This window comes from Cupressus sempervirens, chromosome 3, assembly GCF_028749045.1.
Source record: "Cupressus sempervirens isolate cs-2001-9-10 chromosome 3, ASM2874904v1, whole genome shotgun sequence".
Lineage (NCBI taxonomy): Eukaryota > Viridiplantae > Streptophyta > Pinopsida > Cupressales > Cupressaceae > Cupressus > Cupressus sempervirens.
Window position 1 is genome coordinate 105,223,299 of NC_143120.1, and position 12,266 is coordinate 105,235,564.

General features: G+C 36.3%; 1 protein-coding gene across 7 annotated transcripts in view; it reads right to left on the bottom strand.

The window, feature by feature from the left end:
* LOC149564997 (uvrB/uvrC motif-containing protein) overlaps positions 1-12,266 on the bottom strand; it is a 181,945-nt gene that overhangs the window by 79,254 nt on the left and 90,425 nt on the right. The gene's annotated exons all lie outside the window — the stretch shown is intronic.

Sequence of the window (12,266 nt, forward strand, 5' to 3'; positions counted from 1 at the left end):
CTATAACTTCAGTCTTAATAGTATAGCTGGTGATTTTTACTTTTGACTAGTTAATTTGATGGAATTGCTTCTGTATCATTTCATATTTTCAAAGAAAGATGTTACATCCATATTGGCTTGGATATCTATTATTTTTTGGTAATTCAATTTAGACCTCTTGTCATTACAGTTTTTTTATGAAAGAGTGTACTATGCTGGGATTATGGCAACTTTTGTGAAGCAGATTTGGATTACCCATAACTTTCAAAACAAAAGATACCCCATTCTGATGGCATGTCAAAATCTAAAGCCTTGAATTGATGTTGAATGTGAGGACTAATTGATGTTAAAGGACTTGCAGTCTTGCACCATCTTTGGGACACAGAATCAATGAGATATAATATGAAAATAAGAATAGGCTCACTATGTTATGCATGTGACCAAGCCAACATCACAGTTTTCCATCAATGACCAAAACCATAGGATTTGCTACAAATATGTGACGTGAGAATAAAATTGATCAGAGCTTGAAATGGGCAATAAGCCATTTTAGGCTAGATGTATGTGTAAAAAATTGTTGCAGTATTTTATATAATTCCTCTTCTTTGAAATATTAGGTTATTGATATACCAACACCCTATAAATCTAAGATGGCCTAAGAACCTTTTCGTGACATTTGAGAACTCTGTGAATGCTGTTTTAAATTTCAAATGAACAATATGTTCTGAATGTCTAAGACCCATAAGAATGGCAATAAGGAGACGTCTTAAAGGGAGAGACAACATGTCATGTCCGTTTTCTCTATAAAACAGCACTTACTAAAAATAGAAAGTTATCATTTTCCAAAAATAGTAAGTCAAAGATTGCAGGATACATTGGAAATTACTATTTATTCAATAATAATTATTTGAATACAAATTACATACGTTGGAAAAATTAATATTAATTTTTAAATTAATAACCCTCTTTTGATGGGCATGGAATTTGGAAGTTTCCTTTGGTATCTTGTGGGCATCTTTAGTTGTTGCAAAACTTAAAACTCATTAGTTGCTTATGGCAGTTCTTCATGACAGTTTTCAAAAATAATTATTTCCTTAACATGTGAGATTCCTTCCAATGTTGGCATTGTATTTTTGATGCCCGATTTGATTTTGAATTCGAATTCCGTATATTGAGAGATTTGGCATTTTGCAAGGCATTAAGAATTTGAGCTTTGGCTTGTAGTTCTTGAGTGGCTGATAGACCAGCGGAGACAGACTTGTTGAGAGGCATGTTCATGGTTTCCAAGTAATCTAAGGTTGGGAGACAAAGAGTTGCAGAGAGTGATCTCGGTCAGAGGTTACCATCATGCTGGAGAGCTGCAGTTTGTTTCCAGTTTTGGTATTTTCTTGTATTTTGCTTTGCAGATGTTCATAGAGCAGTTTACAACGTGTGTTGAATATTATGTATTCCTGAAGTTTATGTATGCCATGATAACATGCTATTGCTGTATTTTTCTTTAGTCGTGAATCAAAGTAATCTGGTGCAAGATTTGGAGAGGATTCATTGTGTTTATGTACATTTTGGGCTTATTGAGTCAATTAAGTTCAATAGTTTTGCATGTTAACTAAGTTACTGATTCAAATCCGGATGCGCGTACGAGAACCTGGTACGTGGATAAGTGAAATTTTTTGGGGGGGTTTTGGATGTGTGTGTGTGTACAAAAAAAAGAAAGAAATTAATGGAGAGCACATGATTATAATGAGGGGGGGGTGAATCAGTATAATAACAACTTTTCCAATTAAAACTTTAATCCAAACAATTAGCTTCAATAACTGAAATAAACAATTATACACATGAACACAATAACACAAAGATTTAGGTGGAAACCCAATGCGGGAGAAAACCACGGAAAATAATGGCTTTTATATTAACTTGTTCTTTTACAATGATTTTTAGGCACCAACCTACTAGAGGCTAAAACCTCTATGTTTATTAGTACCAACTCACTAGAAGCTTCAATTCCCACACTTCGTAGGCGCCGACCTATTGGAAGCACCAACCCCCACTACTGTCTTCGTGAGCACCAGCCCACTGCACACAAACTTATTTTCCAACTTAGCAATGTTGCTTACTCAACTAATGATGGACAATTAAATAAATTCTTTATTCTCTTCTCTATATTTTTCCTTACACAAGTCCTCTTTGCATTTGAGTATACTCTTCTATATCTATATTGGCATAAATATCTCTTTTTTATATCTGCATGAATCTTTTTATATTCTCTTCTATCTCATGTTTTTAATGTATATAACAGATTAATAAATCTGTGTATATATATATATATATTTTACTTTTCACTCCATGCACATATACTTCCTTCTTATCTGCATCTTCATGTTTTTTCTCATATATATATATATATATATATATATATATATATATATATATATATATATATATATATATATATATATGTTATTATCTTGTAAGAGTAACACCCTTTTGAAATGGACAGGTCTCTTCATGGTGACTTGTCCTATTTTATTTTGCAATCAATAATAACAATTGTGGCCTTTTGACCTGGTATGCCTCAAAACCGATAACTATAGCTCTAGTTTAATAATATTGTATTTGTTGTAAATCTCCATCGCACCATGTGATTCATTTCATGAATTGATTTCCATTCATTCTGATTACTTCCTTAGATCACAGCTTTTATTGTGACCATAGTTGATGGTATGAAAGCAATATTATGTTCTGCTAATACTTATTATATTTTATCGAGCTTCCCGAAAGTATTTTCACTGTCGTATGTTTATATAAACATTAACTATGCTATTGCTTGGTGCATACATACTCTCCTTCACTGATTATGCTACATCTCCTTCAATTATTACTTTGCCCAATATGTAGTCTTTGCAATATTTGACCATTATCACTATTTCAGAATTTCTTCATATTAATTGCTGATAACCTCTATTATCTTTGATGTCGCTGAAACTGATTGCAAAATTAAGGAATGGTTGCCGTGTTTGATATGGACACTATTGTTTATCAACACGTGGTTGCCATAAATCTTTTCTTAGGCCTTTGAAATATTGTTGAATATTCCTCTGCATTGAAAATAGGCTTTAGCCCCAGCGTTCATTTCTTGATTTTAAGTGTTTGCAATTTGATCAATTTATTCTGTCATTGGTTCCCAATAGTGCTCGAATCCTTATCACTAAAAGGCATTTGGGTAGTCTAGTTTATTAATTATTCCTTTGACACACAACAAGATATCTGCTCTGCATATATCAGTTTAATTGATGACTTGTGTGTATTTGTCTATCGCTGCTTACATATTACTTATTTTTACCAAATCAAACTTCAGCCCTTCATACCTTTGTCACTGAATATTCATCCCTGTATGTGTTGATCGTTAATTTTCAAGATGACCCATTTATTCTCATCGCTTATCACACTGATTGCTCCAGTTTTAAAGGTGTTGTGGCCTCATATGTCTTCAAACTGAAGTGTCTATCACTTTTTGTTGCCGTTCATTTTGAATGTAAGCTTATCGCTCTATACTTCAAATAAATCAATTCTTTTGATATATCATTGCATACCTCAATTCATTTGTTCCTCAAAGTCTTTGATGCATATATAAATCCTTTCTGTAACTGAAATTGCTACATTATGTTTGAGATGACTTCTTGTCATCTTTAATGACCCATACTACTATTTCTATAAACTCCCTCCTAACATATGTGGCTGTAGTGATTGTTATGATCTGTAGCTTACATAGCATTTGATTGTAACTGGTTCAAGTTCTATCATACATTTCCTTTTGATGATGCTAATTGTTAAAGATCTCATTGTATGTCAGTGCTGTAACTTGTAATAGCACTATTGTATTTCTGTGTTTCAAGTTACCTTCTCAATGAACATGTATATAATATTAAGAGACATGTCTCCTTAACTCTAATTAGTTAAATACAATTTTCTTAAGGTATTATTATGATTAAAATATGTGATAATAATTTATATATATATATATATATATATATATATATAGAGAGAGAGAGAGAGAGACTTTGTTATCAATAATACTAATGCACCATAATAATAATAGTGTAGGATAGCTATTAAATGTTTAAGGCCGATAAGCCATTCAAACATTTGATTTCATCGATCGGAATCATCCAATCGAAGCTACAATCGTTAAAACTCCCTCTTAGCTAGGGAGGATGATTTCTATCCAAACAAAAGAACACAGCATATAATTGTTACCTCACGGTAGACTCAGTAGTATGGTATGCCCAAGAATATAAACCATATGATATTCACCATACTCATATCTTCCTTGGTATGTGCACTAGCATCAAGTCTCATGATGCCTACCGAGGATAATATATACTCATGGTGTCTCAATATACTAAGTCTCGTAGTATACACCATGCTATATCTCAATAACTACTAACTCAATTACATGAGATTTGCACTATTATGATCTCCAACAACATCAACCAAATGGTATCCATCATGACAGCAGGTTAAACTATTGTTAAGATTGTCACCTTACAATAGTAACCATAAGTAAACTTATTGAAAGACCATCACCTCTCAACAAGTTTTTCACAAGATCACGTAATAATTCACATGACATCCACCATAAATATTCCTAGAGGGTGGAACAAGGATTTTCATCTCAAACTTTTCTCTCAAAGAGAAAGATGCATTTAAGATACGTCCCAGGAAATTACCAATGTTGAGTTTCCCTCTCAGCAAGGGGTCTGATCTATAACTCTGAGCTTGTCTTCAACAGTGTGCAAACTTCACTTGGCTAAAGGCTTGGGAGAAAATATCAGTGGTCAGATTGTGATTGATAATGTACTCTGAATGAATAGTATTCCACGTACTCATCTACAGTTTAGACATTCGCATAAAGGCCTTTCACTTTACACATATGGAACTTCATCCCATCAATCATATCCCTTTGACTGCTACAGCTTCTAGATCACCAAAGAAACCATCTTGACATGGTCTACTCCCTTTGAATCAATATGACCAAGATCCTCAAAAGTTAACTAAGCAGATCCTGTTGTTGCTCCCTCTGAATCTCGAGTTCTTGCATCAATATCCAAACCTCTTCATCCAAGATTTACTCTAGTGGATTGTCAGACTCCCTTTTTAAGAAGTGTCTTCAGCTACCAACTCAATCTCAGTAGTAACAATTATCAATCTCTTCCTTCCTTGAATGAAATCCCTCATGCTTCCGGGTCTGACTCAAAAGCATATTCAACAATACTAGCAGTGCCCTCCTGAAGGGCTTCTATACCAATGAAATTTATCATCTATTTCCTTTGCAGAAGGAATAATAATCTGAATATTTCCACTCTCCACTGCTAAATCAAATCACATCTTTTTATCTTTGAGAAAGTGGAGCTACTTTAGGGAACACTTTCTACTAGAACTAAGCAATCATTGCCATGGCAATTATTTCCAAATCTGATATCATTCAGGAAAAAAAGTATCTACCATGGTTACAAATAGTTCTCATTACTTCACTTAAGAACACTTCATCATAGTCTTCAACAGCCTGCATATTTTTCACTGCAATTATTCTAATGCATCACTTTTCACATTAATAAATCTGCACCAAACACCTGTTGAATACAACACTCCTTTTCTCATATATTCTAAAAGCTTGTCTTCCTTATTCATGTGAACAACTTTTATATATGTATTCATATATGTCCCCTAAGAGCATACAGTTGGGAGTTTCAAGCGGATTTATAATCAACTCAAACTGCCGCACAACTTCTTAACTGCTTCCAGCTACAAACTGTCCATGTCCTTCCTCGTCGTTCATTTCATTTTAAAATGTGTGGTATGTTTTACTATTCTTCCTAGCAGCTTTCACTCCTCATGATTGCTCCTACTAACACGAATGCCCAGTAGAGACTATAAACATGTCTTTTTTAATAAAGAATATATCCGTTTATATCAACCCCATAATGCTCCATTCTTATTTATCAACACAAGGATCCTCCATGATTCTCATGCCAAGGCATTTGTTAAAAGATTAGCCGGCATTCCTAGCTCATTAAGTCAGCTTAAGTCTTTATACCAAACGCATTTGGATGCTTGTTCAGAGATCACTGAAATTCCCTTGCCTTCATTGAAAGAGATTGAAACAAGTGGTTGCTTGTGATGTTGTTTGAACGTGAACCAAAAGCAACAATATACAAAGATATACTGTCCATGTTTGGACCATCCACAGAATGATGTTTTTAGCAAATTCTACTTCGATGAAATTACTTGCCAATCACTGGCCTGCACAACTAAAGCATAGAGCCTAAACCACGCTCTTCTTAGGAGGAGAGCCTTCAAGCACAGGCTTTCTGAACCAATATAGAAACTCACAGCCAACGTAGATAATTTGGCACAACACTCATCCAAAATAGAAACCTCCAACGTCGACTAATGAGAATATAGATGCCCATGGGAATTTTATGTATGAAATGAACTAGAATGAAGATTTCCAAGGTCAGAACAAAATAACACAGATCACTTCCTGTAATGTCCACAATTTTGTCAGCAGCAGAGTTTCAAGGATTAGCCTATTATTGTGATCCTTGTAGGCTTATTATTGTGGATAGAGTGTCTTCTATGGCAATGGCTTGGCTTGGGAGGGTCTTACCTTCTCCACATTTCAGTAAGCTACAGGTTGGTCTTTGTTTGGCTCAGATCAGACTTTGTTTGGGCTTAGTTTTGTGTACTTACTATTTGCGGTAAGTTGGTGTTGATCGAGATGGACACTTTCTATTTTTGGAAAGTGCATTTGGTCACATGGAGAAATAATAGGTATGAGTCCTATTTCAAACGGCATATTAAAATGATAAGTATTTTGGTAGTTATTATATTTTTAGTGGCCAAATTATTAATAATTATTAAATGGCTTATTATAAAGTTATAATTTAACTTTATAATTTCACTTGAGAGTTGAGTTATCATTGGAAGGTGTCATTTATTAATAAGTTAAGTTCAAGTCAAGTGAGAGAATCTAAAGGAAGCTTCTAATTAAAGTTGTGTGGTGAAGCTTCTTGAGTGAAGTTACTTTTTGGCAACAAAAAGCTAAGTTGCCGATTTGGGTTCGGGGACGGGTTCGGGTTCGGGGTTCGGTTCGTGGATTCGGGCAATTTTTTATTTCCCCATTTGGGTTCATGGGTGGGTTCGTGAGTGTATATATATATATATATATAAACACACAAACACAAGAGAAACATGCATAGTTGCAAAACAAAGTCATTTCACAATATGAACAATTGTTGCTTTATCATTGATCAATGCCAAATGCCAAAGGTTTTCGGGTCCCTTCAAAACCTGTTTTTACCTGAATCTAAAAGCATTAAATACTCGCTCATTAATCTATCTTCATGATTGTAAAGAAAATTATACATTGAATTACTAAATTGCAAAACATACACTAGTTCATCAAATAATACATTGAATTACTAAATTGCAAAAGAAAGACTAGTTCATCAAGTAATAAAGTAGTTTATCAATAATCATAGTATCAAATGCCCTTCAAGGGTCAAATGGATCATCACAAAATGAGGGATCAATGGCTTCATCCCCAACTGCAACTATATCTAGATCTTCATCATTGGAACCCAAACTAGTTCCACTAGTCCCATATGCTGCTATATCATCGTCCTCCTCCTTGACATAAGGGATTAGATGAGTGAAATGTTTTTTATTAAATTCCTTTGAGAGTTGCATAAGAAAACAATTAAAAAAACACTCTTTAATGTTGTTTTAGCATTGGGTTCGCTGTGGGTTCATCTGGGTTCGCTTCAGCAAGGACCCGGACGAATCCACAGTAAAAACTAAGGACCCTGCCCGGACCCGAACCGAACCTAGGGACGAATCCGGACCCGTATGGACCCGAACCCGAATCCAGGCAGCAGGGGACGAATCCGGCAACTAAGAGAAAAAGGGATTTGGAGGTTATAAATACAAACTCATTTGTTGAGAAAAGCATGCTTGAATATTTTATATGCTTTTGTTTCCTTTGTGGCTTTTTTGAGTTCTAATATTCTGTGGCCCTTGCTGAAGTATAAGGGTTTGGTCCTGAGGAAACATCTGATCTTCAGCTGAGGTATTGTAGATTAATTTCTGAGATTTGTTCTAAGTTTGAATTTGAGTCTTCCATTTCTGTACAACTGTTCCTTTGGAAGAAATTTGTTGCTGAGAAGCTAATTAATGCTAGAGGGGTTGGAAGCTTATGTCTGGTAATTTATTATTTTGGGCTGGGAGATTATGATTATGTATCTTGTGCACTAGAAATTCTGAGTGTGAGGGTTCCAGATTATTGGCAACAATCACCTGCTTACAGGGCGCTATTGAACTCTGCAAATCGGGGGTATTAGTCAGAGAATTAGTGCTGAAGATTCTCATAAGTCTGAATATTATTGGTGGGCGTCTTGGCATTTGATTACATAGCAATTCGTTGCAGTCATTGCACATCAAAGTCTCTTGTTGCTGGGTGTTTAACTGATTGGGCATACCGGTGCTTATATAAGGAGGAAAGACAGTAATTTATTTCTGCTATACAAATGCCCAGACCTGTGCATTCAGAAAATCTGGCGTCCAAACTGGTCTAAATTTCATAGACGCCTGGTGTTATCGAACCCATCCTGACGGGTCTATTAATGCTGCAAACTTGGGCATTTATCCTCCTATGTAACACCAATAATTGAAGTGCTTGCTGTTGGGGAACTATTACAGTATGGATCAGGCCCATTTCTTGTACAATTGACCTGTGTATGTGCATCCTGCAATGTCTACTGTTACAGTTTGACAGATGACTGTTGGAGGGCAATCTCTGTGGACAAGTTCAGCTATTCCAGGCTTGCAAGGAATTTACAAATAGAGCAGCATTGGTGAACAATTGTTGCAGACCGATTGAAGCTGAAGTTACAGGTTCAAGATCTTGTAATTCTTTCCATGTCCATTTGAGAAATAATAAATAAAATTGCAATAGAGATCATTCCAGAATTGGGTGTTAGTTATTTACTTAAATATTCAGTTCTGATATTAGCTTTTAATATGTATATATGATACTCAATTGTAAATAACTTGACAACACAAAAGACACAAACAATATTATCTTTGCTCATCAACATTTCCAGCTGAGACAACATCAAGGGTTATTACAAAAGTATCCAAGCTTGCTTGCCAGGTGTTTGCCGAAATGTCAAACCTTTGAAATGTGAAAGAAATTGATGCTTGAATTGCCTGGTTATTACACTTCCGCAAACCCAATTTGTACACGCCCTTGTGCCTCTAGGAGTATACACCATATAGGAATAAAACTGATGTTTCACTTGTATGCATGGTAGACATTCAGTAGCGTCAAGTGATCACTATAAATGTGTGCAAAATATGCATTTGCTTCATCTGTAGCTTGCTGGGCCTCCCGTGGCTAGAGAAAGCAATTTGGGACTATAGAAAGAAAAATTTGTCATCACAGATGAGGCCCATGGAGAGTCAGCAAACATAGATTCGAGATCACGCCACATTCACCATGAGCGGTGAATAGAGAAATGCAGCTATTTGCATCATGGCTAAACTGAAAGCATAGCAGTAATAGAAAGACTCTCATTGAAGCAGTTAAACTCAGGGCTGATGACTGGCGTTTTGGACATCTGTGGATCTAGTGGAACTCACTCATCAACTCTACTAATTTTGTTATATGTCCATCTTCATCCAAACCACCCAAATAGTTTTAAAAACTCTAATGCATGCATCAATATTTCTAGAGCGGGAGGATCCATAAAATCAAACGCAACATAAGACCAAGTTTTGAAGGTGGCTCGTTTTCTAGCTGGTTTGGGCATGGATTCCCTTGCTCTTTGTCTTCTCCCTTGGGATCTATCCAACGCTCTGCATCGACATCTTTGAACCTGCCATTTTCAGTTTCAGGTGTAATGGTATCCATCTCAATTTTGTATTCTTTAGACAACATAAAACCCTACAAGTAAAGTCCACAATGTGGCCAATGTGTTGAATGATTCAGGATCTACCAACTTCCACAACAGTAATGTAGCATATGCAAACGCTAAGGCATGCTTTGGACCACCCACAATTTCCTCCTTGTCATCGCTCATGTCCACCAAAACAACATCTGACTACCATAACTCTACTCGCCAAAAACTCTTGTACTCAATTTCGATCCTTGCACTACGAAGTTTAGATATTTCCCTCTATATCTCTGAGTGCATTGATCTAGACCAGGATCGCACATTGTCAACCATACTACTACTAAGTAGATGGATCAAAGTTGAAAGGTTGAAGTACAAATATATTACAAAAGTGTCTATCGAACTGTAGAATGACACGAAGAAACCAGATTTGTAAGTGTCATTCAGGGTCTTCGAAACTCATCCATTCAGGATTTTGGACAAAAGTAAATACATTCCTAATAGTGATAACAAATCATCGTAGTTATGAAGGAACGATATGTTATCAATTTTATAATATCTTTGTTGAGATCTTCCTCCCAGGTTTTCTCTAATACCATGTTAAAGATCTCATTGTATGTCACTGTCATAACTTGTAATAGCACTATTTATTTATGTGTTTCAAGTTACCTTCTTAATAAATATGTATATCATATTAAGAGATGTGTCTCTTCAACGCTCATTAGTTAAATATAATTTTCTTAAGGTATTCTCATGATTAATATATGTGATAATAACACACACACACATATATTTTATCTTATCAATTTATAATATCGTAGGTATGAAGGAACAATATGTTATCAATTTTATAATATCTTTGTTGAGATCTTTCTCCCAAGTTTTCTTTAATACCATGTTAAAGATCGCATTGTACGTCACTGTCATAACTTGTAGCACTATTCTATTTCTGTTGTCGTCGGTAGAAATTGTGTATCAGCGGACGGGTCCCTTCGGAAAGGAAATTGTGTATCAGCCGACGGGTCCCTTCGGAAAGGTTTTTGTTATGTAGCAACATGTGGTATGTGGCCGACGGACTCCTTCGGGAAAGTTCTTCGGAAAGTATTTATAACCCCTTCGGGAAGCATTGTATTCATCAGATCTTATCATTGAAGCATAATGTACAGTTTGGAATATGCGAATAATAAGAAGAGTTATGTTGTTCGTGTTCGTGTTCATTGTCTGTGTGCAATTCTTAATTAACCTATGCGGTAAACATTTGGCGCCATTGCCCGATGGACCTGGTACGATGACAGGCAAATGAAGATTAAATGCCGAATCAATTGAACAAGAATAAGAATAAGTTTAAGGAAAAGGATGAATTACGCGTAGCACAGGAAAATTTAATTTTGGCACAACAGGCTGAATGCAGACGGAGATTTCAGAAAGTTACCGACGGACACAAAAGCACTGAAAAATTGTTGGAAGAGACTCGACAGCGGCTCGATTTGGTGGAAGAAGCAAGGGAGGAGTTTCTGAACCTGCATACGCCACGGGCAGAGAATCCTGACGGAAGGAGATCGACTCGCACGGCTCGAAGTGCCGAAGGAGCACGAGCGTGGAGTGACCTCTTCGTCCGAGATATACTTTCGGAATGAACAGCTTCGGTTGACGAACCCTCTTCTTCACCAAACAGGGCGGAAGTTGAAAACAACGCGGGTGTTGAAAACAGCGCGGAAGCCGAAAATAGCGCGACTGTGCAGAACAGCGCGGGTGTCCAGAATAGCGCAGGTGTTGGAAACAGCGCGAGTGTGCAAAACAACGGGGTGTTCAAAACAGTGCGGGAGCTCAGAACAGCACAGGTGCTCAAAACAGCACGGGAGTGCAAAACAACGCAGGTACACAACAAAACCCCCAACATACAATAATAATGGCAGGTCCAAAAGAAAAGTTGCCTAAATTTGATGGTGATGAAGCAACTGATCCCATTCGACATTGTAAAACATGTGAAACGATCTAGAGGGCAAATGGCATAATAGATACAAACGAATGGATCCGACAATTTTCCGCTACCCTATGGGGTGTTGCGATTGATTGGTTTACTGATACTGATCCACAAAAGTTAAACAGTTGGGATAACATTAAGGAGTTCATCGCAGAATTTCAACTTCTGTGTGACGATAATGAAATTGTAGAGGAGATATTCAATACCAAGCAAAAGAAGAATGAAACAGTACAGGTCTTCGCCAGGAGGTTAAAGGACTTAATCGGTAAAATGGAGAATAAGCTGGCAGATGGGCTCCAGAAAAGATGGTTCATTGAAGGCCTTCACCCGAAGCTGCGAAAAAAGATGAA